Genomic DNA, 17,884 nt, shown 5'->3' on the forward strand with positions numbered 1-17,884 from the left:
AGAGTACTTTCACTTATATTATCTGATTTGATCTTCATAGCAACCCCAGAAGGTAGGTAAAACAGGTATTGTCGCTCCCACCCGCTTCACATAGTAAGATATTGAGTCTCAAAAAGGTCAAGAGATACCTCCAGGATTGCAAATACCAATGGGCAGAACTGGAAACAAGGTCTTCTCACATTTGCCCTAGTTTTTTTCTACCACATCACCTCTATTATCTTTTTACAGACCAACATCTAAAGAAATTTATATAAATGTATATAAATGTCTTAAAGACACACACATACACACACACACACACACACACACACACACACACACCCCTCTAGGAGAGCTATAGTTTGGTCTATTTAACTATGGAAGGAATGGAGAGGGGAATGACTAGGACAGGGGACCCTGGGGCAAAAGACTCTGCTGTAGTATAATAATTTTGGCTCAAAAACATTGATGCCATGAGAATATAGTCAACTTCTAGATATCTAAATGTGAATTATCCAAATTCAAGTTGTAATCCTAGACCAGCGTCCCTCCTCCACTCATCAAAATGCCAGATCATCTCTTTCCACAACCAGTTACTCTGCATTCAAAAATGAAAAATTAATTTCATTATTCAGTTAAGAGAAAAATAATTAAGAAAAAATGAAGGAGGAAATTATTAGACTTTCTAAAGTTAAATATATTTCCTTTAGGATATTGTTAATTAGCTATCTTAAATGATGAATGCCATCTACCCATCTCCATAATGTATATCATTAAAGGTGTATTGCATTTAAGTTTTTGAGGACATTTGTCTATGGAATGTTTTACAAGAACCTTTTCCTTAAAGTTAGAAAATACCTTTCTGATCCTTGTTTGAACCAGAACTCATTCTATAACTATTTTAATCCGGTTGCTTAGAACCATGTATAGTCTAGAGCAGAGCTTGTTCCTGTAAGAAGTACAATATGAGAAGAATTTTTCTCCGTTGCACTTTGTGAAGAGCCAGTAAAGGCTCTGAAATAATAATATGTGGAGAAGATAATAGTGGAATTGCTAGAGTAATTAACAAGCTAATAAGTGTTTATTGTGTATTAAGACAAATAAACCATTTAATATTTTAAAACATACTTCTCACATTGTGGAATCAATTTACAACTTAGACATATTGACCACTTAGTCTCATATCTGTTTCTGCTCACTGCTCTGGTAACTCTTGCTGGATAGGATTTACACAAAGGTAAATAACATCTCCAAGCTGGGTCCCTATCACCATTGTGAATATTACTGAAGCAAAGTTTCACAACATCTACATTCATTTTGGGGAAAGTTTATGTTTTTCCTTTAAATCTTTTCATTATGAACACATTTCTTTCCAGGCAAAGTTACTCTCTGAGCAGAGTTCATTGTAACAAAGTGCTATTAAAATCATTCAAATGGCAAATTTTAAATGGCACCACTGTGGGGTTTCTTTTTTTTTTAATTTTTTGTTTATTGATACTCAGAGAGAAAAGGGGGGAGAGAGAGAGGAAGAGAAGGAACATTGATTTGTTGGTCCACTGTCTATGCATTCTTTGGTTGATTCTTGTATATGCCCTGATGGGGGATCGAACCCACAATCTTGGTGTATAGAAATGATGCTCTAACCAACTGGGCTATCTGGCCAGGGCCCCAGTGTGTTTTCTAAGACTTGAAAACACAATAACATAGGAAACATTTTATGAACACTGAAAATGTTTTGTATTCTTTCTTGTAAGGATGATAAATTTCTAAAAATCTTCAGTCTCTTTACCAGTATTCTCTAACCTAAGCTAATCTGTTTGAAACTCTCATTTGTTTTATTTATTGGGGCACTCAGTATTTTCAAATTCTGATGAGTTTTTCATAGAAGTTTAATTTGAAGTGCAGGTCAGACTCTCATTTTTTTGGCAACAAAACAGATTAGAGACTGTTGGTAAATGTTTCCCTCCACGTCCCGCGTGGTTCAGGGTTCAGGGCCTGGAAGAGGAGCCACACACAAATGAAAGAGAAAAGACACGAGATAATTTGGAAATATTGGGGGCCAGGTGGGCAAGTCCAACTCAGGAGGAAGGACTTCCACCGGTGCTCAGGCCGTACCAACCTTTTATAGTCAGAGGTAAACAGGGCAGTGGTCACCATAGTTACACAGTTCTTGTGAGTTTCACTTGTTTTGACCATAGTTACACTTCCTGCACTTCCCTCAGCCCATTAGCTTCCCAGATAAGATCTAGGGAGTGTTATAAGGTCAAGCCTAATTATGTTAAGAGGACTGTGCCCTCTAAGCTGGGACTTGTTTGTGACTTTGCCAACAGGTCAGTCTGAGGCTTAACCCTATATCAGTTTCCCACAAGAGACCTTGACTTACAAAAAATGTAAAATCATATTCTTAGAAATCTTAAGTTGATGACCTCTCAACAAATATGGAAAAGTCAAGCCAAAATCTAGATGAAGAAAGGAATCCTTCAGCACCCAGAGTGATCCTATTAAGTCAAGATGATCAAATCACTCCTCTAACCAAATCTTCCCAGTGGCTTCCTGGCTCACTCAGTAAAAGTCCTTACTATAAACTACAGGGCTTGTGTCAATTTCTATTGCTGCAGTAACAAATTACTACAAACTTAGTAGCATAAAACAACACAATTTATTATCTTACTAGAGGCCCAGTGCACAAAATTTGTGCACTCGGGGTTGGGGGTGTCCCTCAGCCCAGCCTTTGCCCTCTCACAGTCCAGGAGCCCTGGGGGGTGTCCTTAGTACTGCCGTGGAGGAGGGAGAGGCTCCCGCCACCACTGCTGCACTCACTAGCCTTGAGCCCAGCTTCTGGCTGAGTGGCGCTCCCCCTGGAAATGCACTGACCACCAAGGGGCAGCTCCTGCATTGAGTGTTTGCCCCCTGGTGGTCAGTGCGCATCATAGCAACCGGTCATTCTGCCATTTGGTCAATGTGCATATTAGCCTTTTATTATATAGGACTAGAGGCCCAGTGCACGGATTCGTGCACGGATGGGGTCCTTGGCCTGGCTGGCGATCGGGGCTGGTCAGGGCTGGCCAGTCGGGGGGAGGGACTGCGGGAGGTTAGCCAACAGCAGGAGGTTGGCTGTGGGAGCACACTGACCACCAGGGGGCAGCTCCTGCATTGAGCGTCTGCCCCCTGGTGGTCAGTGTGTGTCATAATGACCAGTCAATCCCGGTCGTTCTGCTGTTAGGGTCAATTTGCATATTACCCTTTTATTATATAGGATAGAGGCCCAGTGCACGGGTGAGGGCCAGCTGGTTTGCCCTGAAGGGTGTCCTGGATCAGGGTGGGGGGCCCGCTGGGGTGCCTGGTCAGCCTGGGTGAGGGGCTGATGGCTGTTGGCAAGCTGGCCAAGTCCCCCAGCGGGGACCCTCACCCCATGGGGATGTGGCCAGCCTGGGTGAGGGGCTGAGGGCCATTTTCAGACTGCCCATAGCCCCTTTAGGGTGGGGGAGTCCTGCTGGGGTGCCTGGCCAGCCTGGATGAGGGGCTGATGGCCGTTTTGGGGCTGGCCACGCCCCCCAGCGACCCAAGCTCTCAGCCTCTCCTTTTTTTCTTTTTTCTGGGATTTATTTATCTTCTATAATTGAAACTTTGTAGTCTTGAGCGGAGCCCAGGGCCAGCCAGGACAGGTGGGAAGCTTGGCTTCCTCCATCGCCTGGGGCAACCCAAGCCTCCTGCTCGCTCCATCTCCCTGGCCGCTGCCATCTTAGTTGGGTTAATTTGCATACTCACTCCTGATTGGCTGGTGGGCGTGGCTTGTGGGTGTAGCAGAGGGATGGTTAATTTGCATGTTTCTCTTTTATTATATAGGATGATTCTGAGGTTAGAAATCCAAAATGGGTCTCATTGGGCTGAACTCAAGATGGTTCCTTTATGGAGAGTCCTTTTCCTTACCTCTCCAGCTCCTAGAGTCCACCTACTTTCCCTGGTTCATGGCCACCTTCCCTTCATCTTCAAAGCCATCAACATTGAGCCAAGTCCTTCTCACACTGCCATCTCTCTGACCCTCTCCCCTGCCTCTTCTTCCACATTAAAAATCCTTGTGATTACAGTGGGCCCACTTGGCTCATCCAGGATAATCTCATCTCCAGGTCAGTTGAAGGTGACCTTAATTCTGTCTGCAACCTTAATTCCACTTTGCCATGTAAGGTAACATAGTTACATGTTCTAAGGATTAGGAAGTTGGCCTCTTTTGGGGCTCGGGGAGTATTCTTCTACTTACCACAAGGCCCAACTTGATGTAGTCCTCCATTATCTCTCTAATGGCTTCTTCTATTTTCCCCTCACTGTCTCTGCTCATTGTACCTAGTATGTGCCAGGAACCATGCTATGTGCTTTAACATGCATATTCTCATTTAAATCCTCAAAACAACACTGTAAGATGGATAGTTTTATCCCATTTTTCCAATGAAGAAATTTGAGATTCAGAGAAACTTTAAACTACTTGGTCAATAAGCCTGTAAGTAGTAAAACCCAACTTTGCTGACTCTGAGGCCAGTATTCTTTCCACTCTACACTGATACCTCTATTTGAATTAGCAACCTGATCAAAAGTTTGGACCTGGTAAAACTTCTGCTACTTTTAAATACTAAATAATGATTTTTTCAGATTTTAGCCTATCTTCTGAATTTGTTAGTAAATATTCTTCCTTAAACAATACTTACACAATTAAATGAATACCATCCCCTCCCTTAAAATTAATCTAAAATTTTATATTTAGTGAGGTTGAAAAACTAAATAATACCTGGATTTTATGTGCTATTAATAATAAAATCAGTAATGACCCATAAAATTTGGAATTCAAAAACAGTGAGCCATCCTTTGTTTCTATGGTAACACAATGAGAAATAATTAGTTGGCCCAAAGATGTTTTAATTCCAATAAACTGTTTCACAGCTTTAACATCATTTTAGAAAAATCCATATATATCTAATTCTTATTATTGCCAAAATTCATAAATTAATACCATATATTTCTAAAGGAAGAGTACCACAGCATTAGAACTTCTTGTGCAGTATTTCAAATCTTCTCAGCCCTACCTCTTATCCCAGCTTTGGCTGCAAGCTTAGCTTCTCACAGGTATGACCTGACAGTAGCTTATTACACTGTGGCCTATACCAAGTACCTCTCTCTGCTCAGGAGCTTCTCTTTTTCTGCTGCCTGGGACACCAGCAGAGATCTGATGGCACTGCCATGCCCAACCTGGAAGCACCGGAATATCAGTACGTATGGGGCCACTCTTGACTAGTGTGGGACAGGAGCCAATAGGTAATCCTACTCCCATGCACTCTCCAAGTGGGCAGCTCTTAGTTCATCAAGCTCCTCAGAAGGTCATGCCATGATCAACAGTAACCAACAGCTCTGGCTGGTGTGGCTCGGTTGGTTGTGCATCAACCCATGTACCAAAAGGTTGCCCACTGGATTCCCTGTCCAGGTTGTGGGCTCAATCCCTGGCAGGGGAGCGTGCAGGAGGTAGCAGATTGATGTTTCACTCTCTCCCTCTCACTTCCGCTCTCAAAATCAATTTAAAAAATCTTTAAAAAACAAAACAAAAAAAACAGTAACCAACAGACAGCATCCAACAAAAAATACATCCTTGATTGGCTTTTCCTCCCTCCATTTTTCACTCTCCCATCAATTAACCCTGCTCCCTGAAATTACTTCATAAATAAACTAACTCTACATAAGCCTTTGGCTCAGGACAAACTTTTAGGGGAACCCAGGGTAAGAGACCTTCCCTTAAGATTCTATGAATCTTATAGACCAATGGAACAGAACAGAGAATCCAGATATTGACCCAAGCCAACATGCTCAATTAATATTTGACAAAGGAGGCCAGAGCATACAATGGATTCAAGACAGTCTCTTCAATATATGGTGTTGTGAAAATTGGACAGATAGTTGCAAAAAAAAAATGAAACTAGACCACCAACTTACACCATACACAAAAATAAACTCAAAATGGATAAAGGACTTAAATGTAATTTGGGGAACCATAAAAATCTTAGAAGAATCCATAGGCAGCAAAATATCAGACATACGTCGCAGCAATATCTTTACCAATACAGCTCCTAGAGCAATGGAAACTAAAGAGAAAATAAACAAATGGAACTACATCAAAATAAAAAGCTTCTGCACAGAAAAAGAAACCATCAACAAAACAACAAGAAAGCCACTGCATGGGAGAACATATGTGCCAATGTTAAATCCGATAAGGGTTTAATCTCCAAAATTTATAGGGAACTCATACATCTTAACAAAAGGAAGATAAACAATCCAATCAAAAAATGAGCAAAGGACTTAAATAGACCCTTTTCAAAAGTGGACATACAGAAGGCCAAAAGACATATGAAAACATACTCAAAGTCACTAATCATCCGAGAGATGCAAATCAAAATGACAAGAGATACCATCTCACACCTGTCAGAATGGCCATCATCAACAAATCAACAAAAAATGCTGGCAAGGATGTGGAGAAAAAGGAATCCTTGTGCATTGCTGGTGGGAATGCAGACTGGTGCAGCCACTATGGAGAACAGTATAGAGTTTCCTCAAAAAATTAAAAATGGAACTCCCATTTGACCCAGTAATACCACTTCTAGGAATATATTCCAAGAAAACAGAAACACCAATCAGAAAGGACATATGCACCCCTATGTTCATAGCAGCACAATTTACAATAGTTGAGATTTGGAAACAGCCTAAGTGTCCATCAGCAGATGAGTGGATTAAAAAACCGTGGCACATCTACACAATGCAATACTATGCTGCTGTGAAAAAGAAAGAACTCTTACCATTCACAAGAGCATGGATGGAGCTGGAGAGCATTATGTTAAGCAAAATAAGACAATCCGAGAAAGATAAATATCACATGATCTCACTCATTTGTGGAATATAGTGAACATAAACTGATGAACAAAAATAGATCCAGAGACAGAGAAGCATCGAACAGACCATCAAACTTCAGAGGGAAGGCAGGGGAAGGCGGGGAGGGGAGAGGGGGTGGTTAGAGATCAACTAAAGGACTTGTATGCATGCATATAAGCCTAACCAATGGACACAGACACTAGGGGGGTGAGGGTATGTGCCGGGGTGAAGGTGGGGGTGACCGAGGAGAGGTCAATGGGGGGAAAAGTAGACATATGTAATACTATATGTAATACTTTAAACAATAAAGAATTTTTAAAAAAAGAAATCACCAAAAATAAAATTTTTAATTAAAATTAAAAAGATTCTATGTATCTGTGAATATGGTTCCTACTAAGATTCTACTATAGCTTTTTTTAATAGCCAACTCTTTACAAGTTATAACATCAAAACTATTCTTCTTGTCCTAGAGATATTGGCAGGTCTCTCTAATGTATCTTTCTAGATAAATAGAATCCAATAAGGCATATTCAAAATAGAGCTTTTGCATTTGAAATTTTAAATAATAAAAGGTTTGCTCAATTTCAACTCTGCTATATTTTTATAACCTTTGCAAAGTCACTTAACCTCTCTATGCCTGAACTATCACCTTTATAAAAATACTAGAGGCCCGGTGCACAAAAATTTGTGCACTGGGGGGGGGAAGAGGGGGTCCCTCAGCCCGGCCTGTGCCCTCTCGCAGTCTGGGACCCCTCGGGAGATAACGACCTGCTGGCTTAGGCCTGCTCCTGAGTGGCAGAGGGCAAGCCCAATCCCTAGGTGCAGCCCCTGGTCAGGCTCAGAGCAGGGCTGATTGGGGAGTTGGGGCGCCGCCCCCTGTCATGCACAGAGCAGGGCGGATTGGGAGGTTGCGATGCCACCCTCAGTCACGCTCAGGGTAGGGCTGATTGGGGGGTTGGGGCACCGCCCCCTGTCACACTCAAGGCAGGTTCAATGGGGAGGTTGCGGCGCCACCCCCTGTGATGCACAGAGCAGGGCCAATCGGGGTTGGGGCGCTGCCCCCTGTCACTCACAGAGCAGGGCCAATCAGGGGGTTGGGGCACTGCCCCCCCCCTATCACGCACAGAGCAGGGCCCATCAGGGGGTTGGGGAGCTCCCCCTCTCATGCACAGAGCAGGGCCCATCAGGGGGTTGGGGAGCTCCCCCCTGTCACGCACAGAGTAGGGCGAGTAGGGCCAATAGGGGAGTTAGGGCACCGCCCCCTGTCACCCACAGAGAAGGGCCAATCAGGGGGTTGGGGTGCCACCACTGTCACACTCAGGGCAGGGCCGATGGGGAGGTTATGGCTCTACCCCGTCACACACAGAGCAGGGCCCGTGGGGGGGGGGGGGTTGGGGCACCACCCCCTGTCACACACAGAGCAGGGCCGATCAGGGGGTTGGGACGCCACACCCTGTCACACACAGAGCTGCAGGGAGATCAGGGGGTTTGGGCGCTGCCCCCTGTCATGCTGATCCGGTGCCAGGAGGCCTCGTGGCTCCGCTGATCCTGGTGCTGGGAGGCATATTACCCTTTTACTATATAGGATAGAGGCCTGGGGGCCAGCTGGTTTGCCCTGAAGGGTGTCCTGGATCAGGGTGGGGGTCCCCACTGGGGTGCCTGGCCAGCCTGGATGAGGGGCTGATGGCTGTTTGCAGCTGGTCACACACCCTTCAGGGTGGGGGTCCCCACTGGGGTGCCTGGCCAGTCTAGGTGAGGGGCTGAGGACTGCTTTCAGGCTAGGGGTTTTGACTGAAGCCCCCAACCGCTCCTTTTTTTCTTTTTTTTTTTTTCTTCTGGGCCAGCTTTAGCTCTGGCTCTAGCTCTGAGGCTTCCGCTGCTGGTTTGTTTGCCGTTCTATAATCGAAACAATGTATAACTTCAGCTCTGAGATCCCAGCCGGCTATATTTGTTAGAATGTTTCAAACTGCCAGCTCAGAGTCCGCCAAGTCAGGCGGGGAACGTTGGAGTCTGCCATCACTGGAGCAAGCAAGCCTCATGTTCGCTTCCAGCTGCCTGGCTGCCGGCCGCCATCTTGGCTGACAGTTAATTTGCATAAGGATATGCTGATTAGCCAATCGGAAGGGCAGCGGTCGTACGCCAATTACCATTTTTCTCATTAGTGTAGATAATATAATTCTTACCTTATAGGTTATTATAAGAATTCAATAAGGTAAAATATGTGAAAATGCCCATTATAATGTCTGGCAAGTAATATTACCTGCTGTTGTTACCATTATCAAATTATTACTAACTTATTACTTATAGATTATTGGTTTTATTGTTGATTTTATTTGAAATCCTGCCATCATGGGGATAAAATATCTATTTTGTGGACTTGATATTCACAAAAAACCTTTTTATTGCATTGCATTTTGTAGCCATAAGGAAATATTTGAATGCATTTAATGCTCAGAACCAAGGTAACTCCACAGAATAAACTGAGAAGACCACTGTGTAGATCTTTGAAGTGAGAGACTTCAAAGCATTATTGCTTTAATAAAATACCTTTGCCTCATAACCAACCCTGCCCTGTCTTTCCACCATTACTAAGTGTTCATTCATAGGTCTCAAGCTGTCGTTCATCAATTCAACAAACACTATGCTGTGTTGTGGCAACTAGACAATTAGATTATTTAAAATGTATTATTGCATTATCATCTACACTAATAAAAGAGAAACATGGTAATTAGCGTACGACCGCTACCCTTTTCATTGGCTAATCAGTGAGTATATGCAAATTAATTGTCAGGCAAGATGGCGGCCGGCAGCCAGGCAGCTGGAAGCGAACAGGAGGCTTGCTTACTTCCGTGAAGGAGGACTCCAACGTTCCCTGCCTGCGCTGCTGGCCTCTGAACTGGCAGTTTGAAACTTTGTAACAAATACAGAAGCTAAACAAAACCGCAGGGATCTCAGAGCTGGAGTTATACATTGTTTCGTTTATAGAACGCAAACAAACCAGCAGCGGAAGCCTCAGAGCTAGAGCCAGAGCTAAAGCTGGCCCAGAATTAAAAAAAAAAAAAAAAAGAAAAAAAGGAGCGGTTGGGAGCTTCAGTCAATCGCCAGCCTTAAGGCAGCCCTCAGTCCCTCACCCAGACTGGCCAGGCACCCCAGTGGGGATCCCCACCCTGAAGGGTGTGTGACCAGCTTCAAACAGCCATCATCCCCTCATCCAGGCTGGCCAGGCACCACAGTGGGGACCCCCACCCTGATCCAGGACACCCTTCAGGGAAAACCAGCCTGCCCCCAGGCCTCTATCCTATATAGTAAAAGGGTAATATGCCTCCCAGCACCGGGATCAGCGGAGCAGCGAGGCCTCCTGGCACCGGATCAGCGTGACAGGGGGCAGTGCCCAAACCCCCTGATCGCCCTGTGGCTCTGTGTGTGACAGGGTGTGGTGCCCCAACCCCTCCCCCACCCCTCCACAGGCCCTGCTCTGTGTGTGACAGAGTAGAGCCATAACCTCCCCATCGGCCCTGCCCTGAGTGTGACAGTGGCGGCGCCCCAACCCCCTGATAGGGTGATAGAGGGCAGCTCTGTGGGTGATAGAGGGCAGCACCCCAACCCCCACCCCTGACGGGCCCTGCTCTGTGTGTGATGGGGTAGAGCCATAACCTCCCCATTGGCCTTGCCCTGAGTGTGACAGTGGCGGCGCCCCAACCCCCTGATCAGCCCTGCTGTGTGGGTGATAGAGGGCAGCGCCCCAACCCCCTGATCTGCCCTGCTGTGTGTGTGACAGGGGGGCGGTGCCCTAACTCCCCTATCGGCCCTACTCTGTGAGTGACAGGGGGGAGCTCCTCAACCCCCTGATGGGCCCTACTCTGTGAGTGACAGGGGGGAGCTCCCCAACCCCCTGATGGGCCCTGCTCTGTGCATGACAGGGGGGAGCTCCCCAACCCCCTGATGGGCCCTGCTCTGTGCATGACATGGGGCAGTGCCCAACCCCCTGATTGGCCCTGCTCTGTGCATGACAGGGGGTGGCACCGCAACCTCCCCATCGACCCTGCCTTGAGTGTGACAGGGGGCAGTGCCCCAACCCCCCAATCGGCCCTACCCTGAGCGTGACTGAGGGTGGCATCGCAACCTCCCAATCCGCCCAGCTCTGTGCATGACAGGGGGCGGCGCCCCAACTCCCCAATCAGCCCTGCTCTGAGCCTGACCAGGGGCTGCACCTAGGGATTGGGCCTGCCCTCTGCCACCCGGGAGCAGGCCTAAGCCAGCAGGTCGTTATCTCCCGAGGGGTCCCAGACTGCGAGAGGGCACAGGCCGGGCTGAGGAACCCCCCTCCCCACCCTCCCGAGTGCACAAATTTTTGTGCACCGGGCCTCTAGTCCTATATAATAAAAGGGTAATATGCTAATTAGACCGACCGTCATTCCAGACATCCTTCCTGACGAAGCTGTGGCCAGAGGGAAGCCAGCCCGGGACCTGGGTGCTGGCGGGCGGCCCAAGGGAAGCAAGCCCGGGTCCCCGGTGCCAGAGGGAAGCCAGTGCCGGCAGCCAGGGGAAGGAATTTCTTGCACAAATTTTCATGCATCGTGCCTCTAGTTCTATATAATAAAAGCCTAATATGCTAAGTGTCCAGTCGTCCAGTGACCGGTCAACTGTTCAGCCAATCAAAGCGTAATATGCTGATGATTTGCTAAGGCCACCCAACCACTCACTATGACGTGCACTGACCACCAGAGGGCAGACGCTCTGACCGGTAGGTTAGCTTGCTGCTGGGGTCCGCCGATCAGGACTGAGCAAGACGGGCTGGACACGCCCTGGAGCCCTCCTACGGTCCCTCCCTGGCCCCAAACGTGCACTGGTCGGGTCCCTCGACCTGGCCTGAGCCCTCTTGCAATTTGGGACCCCTCGAGGGATGTCAGAGAGCTGGTTTTGGCCCGATCCCACAGGCCACTCCCCTTGGGAGGGCGCCAGACTCAGGGCTCATGGCTGGAGAGCACTGCGGCAGAGGTGCGAGCCTCTCTGATCTGGACTGATGGGCGCAAGCCTGCGGTAGACGCAGTGGGGCCAGGATGAGCAGGAGCAGCAGGTAGGAGCTGCAGGTGCCATTGAACTTCAGGTTTCAGCCTGATCCCTGCAGGCTACCCAGAGGGACCCCACCCATGCATAAATTCACACACTGGGCCTCTCGTGAGGTTAATAAAATGATTGGGTTAACAAAGTGACTAATTGTACGGTAATTCCAGAGGTTCTGTTGCTGGATCCACATCTATTCCTGCCCCAGCTGTGATTTAGCGCCACCTGGTGGCACTCCAAACTAAAGCTTAGCTATTGATGGGAATGGTTGTGGGTCCTTCTATTGATAGTTTAGGGCGGCATCAGTGATTCCAGAACAGTGAGTTGGTATGTGTTTCATCAGTTTACTGCAAAAATACTTGGTCATAATATACAGGCACACGCCCTCTGCTTCCTAAGATAGAACTGACTGCCATTTAACCTCCTAACCTCACTCATCCCACCAGACCCTCCCTTAGAAAGTATGTACTTTATCCTCCACCTTCCCATATCAAAAATGGCTGCACATAGGACAGAAATTAATTGCCAAATTCATTATATGTTACTTCTCATTAATGATGGGGTATATTATAACAGGGTTACAGTATTTGTTGAGAGTATACCATATCCCATGTTTTGCCCAAGGCACTAGTGATACATTAAGTAACAAAAATCAAAAGTTCTCTGCTCTTATTAAACTGGGCAATTAGCCACTTTGTTAATCCAGTCATTTTATTAACCTCATACATAGAAAATTTATCACATAATCCTTCAAAACAAATGTGACAGTGGTATGAAGGAGTGAGGTTGGTTGCTAAGCAGGCCTGTAATGGAATTTAACATAAATAACAAGACCTAGGAAGAGTTCCCTGAAGAAATGATTCATCTGCAAGGACTGAAGGTTGACTAGGCAATGAGGAAGTAATAAATTCTGGCACAGGCAACAGAATGTGTGATGGAGATATTTTGAAACAAATAAAATTATGCATTTTTAATTCCCCTTCGTAAATCATGTTTTTCTGATGTGTTCCTTCCTTTTAGATCAAGCCACGAGTTTTGTTGAGCACAGATAATGAGAGAATGGGTACCTAAGGAAAAAAGTCACTCTTCTGCTTCAAGAATGATGCTTGCTTCTAGAGGCTACTTTCTTGTAGCCAGGCTTTATGAGAGAGAAAAGTTTTACCTACTTTTGTTGTTATTGTCAAATCTGAGTGTTCTCATTTTCCTTGCAGTACATAGCAGTTCAAGAAGGCATTGCTACAATTTAGAGAATGGGAGGACGAGACCGGCCGGGGAATAGTCTTGATGGGCAGGCCAGAGATAGTCTCCCAGAGTTTCCCACACTCCATAAAGATGGGGAAGAAAGGAGGTTGGAGTTATTATGTTCTTGATTGAGAGAGGGAGGCACTCTGAGATGAAAAAAAAAAAGTAACTAGTGTAAATTTAGGGTTCCTAAAGTTGAAATAACACAGCCACAGATAAAGGTCTACAGCAAGGTCAGAAAGATGTCCTCCTACATTTTCTCTAAAACTGTTATTGTTTTATCTATCACATTTATATCTGAAATCATGTATATTTTATTTTTGTGTATGGTGTGAGGTAGAGTCAGCCAGTTAACCCAGCCCCATTATTGAAAAGGCCAGCCCTCTCCTTACAGAACTGCAATGTATGTAGCTTTTGTTTGTAATTTGTGTATGCAGGGGGGTTCATTCTTCTACTCTGTGCTCACTGATCAATTTTTCTACCCTAACTCCAATACCGCAATGTCTTAATTACTGTAGGTATGTGATCGTCTTGATACCTGGTAGTGTAAATCCTTCAGCTTTGTTCTCCTTCTTAAGATTGCCTTGGCTACTCATAGTCCTTTGCATTTTCATGTGAATTTTACAATCAGCACCTTGATTTTCACAATAAAATCTCCTGGGAATTTTATTAGGATTGTGCTGAAACCATAGATTAATTTAGGAAAAATGATCTATAATAATAAAAGCATAATATGCTAATTAAACCAGACAACTGAACAACCTTCCGGACATCATTCCGGACATCCTTCCAGATGAAGCTGCAGTAGCAGGGGCTGAGGCACAGTTAGGAGTGATCAGGCAGGCAGGCAGAGTGGGTAGGGGCGATGAGGCAGGCAGGCAGAGGGGTTAGGGGCGATGAGGCAGGCAGGCAAGTGGTTAGAGGCAATCAGGCAGGCAGGCAAGTGGTTAGGAGCCAGTGTTCCCTGATTGCGAAAGGGATGTCCGAGGGGTCCCGAATTGTGAGAGGGTGCAGGCTGGGCTGAGGGGACCCCCACTCCCCCGTGCACAAATTTCATGCACCGGGCCTCTAGTATCTTTATAATATTAGGTCTTTCAATCCAATAACAAGACATATCAAGCAATGTATTTAAAGTTTTTTTATTTCTTACAATAATATTTAGCAGCTTTTGTCCATTTTTTATTAAATTTATCCCTAGTTAAATTTATTCCTAAAATTAGATAAATTTAAATCTTTGATACTATTGTAGAAGGTATCATTTTTCAAATTTCATTTTTTTATTTTGTTTTTGCTGGCATACAGAAAAAAAACACTTAACTCTTGTACATATAAATTGTTTCCAAGAATTGTACTAAATTTACTTATTGATTGAAGAGTTTGTAGATTCTTTCTAATGGTCTACATACACAATCATGCCATCTAAAACTAAGTTTATTTTCTTCCTTTTCAATCTTTATTTACTTCTTTTCCTTGCCTTATTGCACTTCCTTAGGCCCCTGGAAATGTTGAATGGAAGTGACAGTAGCAGGTCTCCATGCCTCATACCAAATATCAGAGGGAATGTTTGGAATATTTATCATTTAATGTGATGCCTCCTATAGGTTTTTTAAATAGATATATTTATCAAATTAAGAAAATAACATTTTATTCTAAGTTTGCCAATACATAATAGTGTATTTTTGATGTCTGTAAAATTCATAGTAATGTCACCTTTTTCATAACTGATGCAGGTAATTTGTATTTCTCTCTCTCTCTCTTTTTTTTTTTTTTTTTTTACAGTGATGGAACAAGAATAGGATATCAGTTAAATTCCTAGATTAAATAATATAGGATGATCTCCTCACTTCAAAATCCTGATTTAATTAGATCTGTAAACACCCTTTTTCCAAACAAGGTAACATTCACAGGTTCTGGGGATTTGGACATGGACATATCATTTGGGTATCACCATCCAACCCATTACACCTTGGTTGGCATCAGTATTACAATGGTGTGCCTAGATGTAGAATTATTCATATTTAGCATACTTGTAGTTGGCTAAATTCTTTATATCATGGCTTGATTTATTTTTAAAGTTTGGAATATTCTCACCTATAACCTCATCAAATCTTGCTTTTATTCTCTTCTCTTTTCTCTAATTGACATATTTTAGACCTTCTGAATATGATTCCCATGAAGGGTGTGCTGGAGACAGCTTGCATCAACTTGCCAGAGTCAATTGTTAAATATTCAAGTATTTTGTGATATGACTATTAAATCATTGGTAGCTTGAAATCAGCCATGGTGGCAGTATTTACACCCTGGCAATCGGCTACTAGTATATCACCTACAAATCAAGGCTTTCTTTTTTCAGAAAGGTGGATTACTGTACACATTTATTATACTCTGTTTTTTGTTCTTTCTATCATTTTCTCCGGAATTGTCTTCCAGTTTACTAAGTCTGTGTCGAGCTGTGTCCAACCTCATAGAATCCATCTATTGAGTTCTTAATTTCAAGTATTGTTTTTTTATAGCTGTCATTGTCCATTTCACTTTTTTATCGATTCCAATTCTCTGGTGAGATTTTTCCATCATTTCATCTATTTGGTCATTTTTCTTTATTTTTCTTATACATATTAATCACAGTTATTTTAAATTCTTTGTCTACAGACTTAAGTATCTGGAGCAACTGTAGCCCTTCTCAATTATATTCTCTCTCCCTTAGTTATAGGTTCTATTTATCTTGCCTCATTGTATGTCTAATAGATTTTTATTATGCCAAACTCTTTATTTTTAAAAAAATACATAATCTCCAAATAATGTTATCTTTCATTGGAGAGAGATTTTCTTGTCCTCTACTAGCCTATAGTATGGGAGGCTGATAACCTCAAAATAATTAAGCACTAACTGGGTTGCGCTGAGTGTCAGTGTTGAGAAGACTCGAGTCTACCTCGGGTTCACCTCTTTCCCTCAGGCTCTCTTGAACTGTTATTGACAACCAGGTGAGTTTCTACCTCTAGCTTTGAGGAACTGTGGAGAAATCCAGCTCTACTCTTCCAACGTTCTCAGCCCAGTTCTTCCATCTCCTACTCTTACATTCTAAAGTTCAGCATGGATGGACCTGGAGAGCATTATGCTAAGTGAAATAAGCCAGTCAGAGGAAGATAAATACCTCATGATCTCACTCATTTGTGGAATATAGTGAACAACATAGACTGATGAACAGGGACAGATCCAGAGACAGAGAAGCAGCGATCAGACTGTCAAACCTCAGAGGGAAGGTAGGGGAGGGTGGGGGTAGGGGGGCGGGGGGAGATCAACCAAAGGACTTGCATGCATGCATATGGGCCCGACCCATGGACACAGACAACAGGGGGATGAGAGCCTGAGTGGGGGGGGGGGGGGGGGGGGGGGGGGGGGGGGGGGTGGGGGGGGGGGGGGGGGGGGGGGGGGGGGGGTTATGGGGGGATGAGGTCACATATGTAATATCTTAAATCAATAAAGAAATTAAAGATTGAAAAAAAATAAAATAAATATTTTTTTGGAAAAAAATAAAAAATAAATGAACTTCAGCAAATGTCTTGAAGGGGAGAGCAGCTGTGTGTCGGAGGCACGTCCCCTTCCTGGCGGGTCTTTGTTTCTTTTTTCTTTTTCTTTTTTTTAAATATATTTTATTGATTTTTTTACAGAGAGGAAGGGAAAGGGATAGAAAGTTAGAAACACTGATGAGAGAGAAACATCAATCAGCCGCCTCCTGCACACCCCCCACTGGGGATGTGCCCGCAACCAAGGTACATGCCCTTGACGGGAATCGAACCTGGGACCCTTGAGTCCGCAGGCCGACGCTCTATCCACTGAGCCAAACCGGTCAGGGCGGGTCTTTGTTTCTTATCATGCAGCTGCGGAGGATTTCACTTCGCCTTTCAGAAGCCTTCAGCTTGGCTCCCTAGCCACCTGCGCTGCACCAAGCCTGCCTAAAGTCCTGTGGGGAAAACCAGACAGGAAAGTTTCCTTTCATCCCTCCAGCCCCGCAGGACCACAAGGAACGTTATACATTTCTATTTCTCCAGCAGAGTCCTTCCGCAGCGGCCACGTCAGACCCCAGCCCATGCCCAGAACTGCCAAGTGACCCCAGGGAGAGAAGTGGCTCGTGTTCATCCACCTACCCGGGAGTGCTTCTCTCTCTGGAATGTTACTAGTAACGTAAACTTGCTTTCGCAGCTCTCTCATACCTTTAGAAATACTATATTTGAAAGTTGTCTGGGTTTTGTAGCAGGAATTACCTACTATCTACTACTATATGCTACCTCTTAGTGTAAGTCCCAGCGCTTCGTTTTTATAATATCCTCCGGTGTTCTGATAAGCAGCCGATCTCAAGCAACACTGAACTCATCAAAGAAACTATGACAAGATCGAGGTTTGAGTTGAGGTGCTGTGATGTTCAGGGCTTTCCCTCACATATGCAAGATAAAGGGACCCCCCATCTATTATACTGTTCATGCTTCATGCAGGAAAAAGGGGCAAGTCCACAGAGCAGAAAAGGCACCCCAGCCATGGATCACTCACTTTTAAGAAGTATCCCAGGAAAGTTTAACCTTAAACTTCCATTTGTACAACATTGTCCCAAATTATATCTCTTGTCCACTTCTATCTATAAGGAAGACTGGGAAATGTGACATTTGTTAGCGTGAATGTTGCCCCTGAGAAAACTGGCCTT

The sequence above is a fragment of the Myotis yumanensis genome, unplaced genomic scaffold (assembly GCF_028538775.1).
Source record: "Myotis yumanensis isolate MYYU_CA2020_CCGP unplaced genomic scaffold, mMyoYum1.0.hap1 SCAF_2, whole genome shotgun sequence".
NCBI classification, from domain to species: domain Eukaryota; kingdom Metazoa; phylum Chordata; class Mammalia; order Chiroptera; family Vespertilionidae; genus Myotis; species Myotis yumanensis.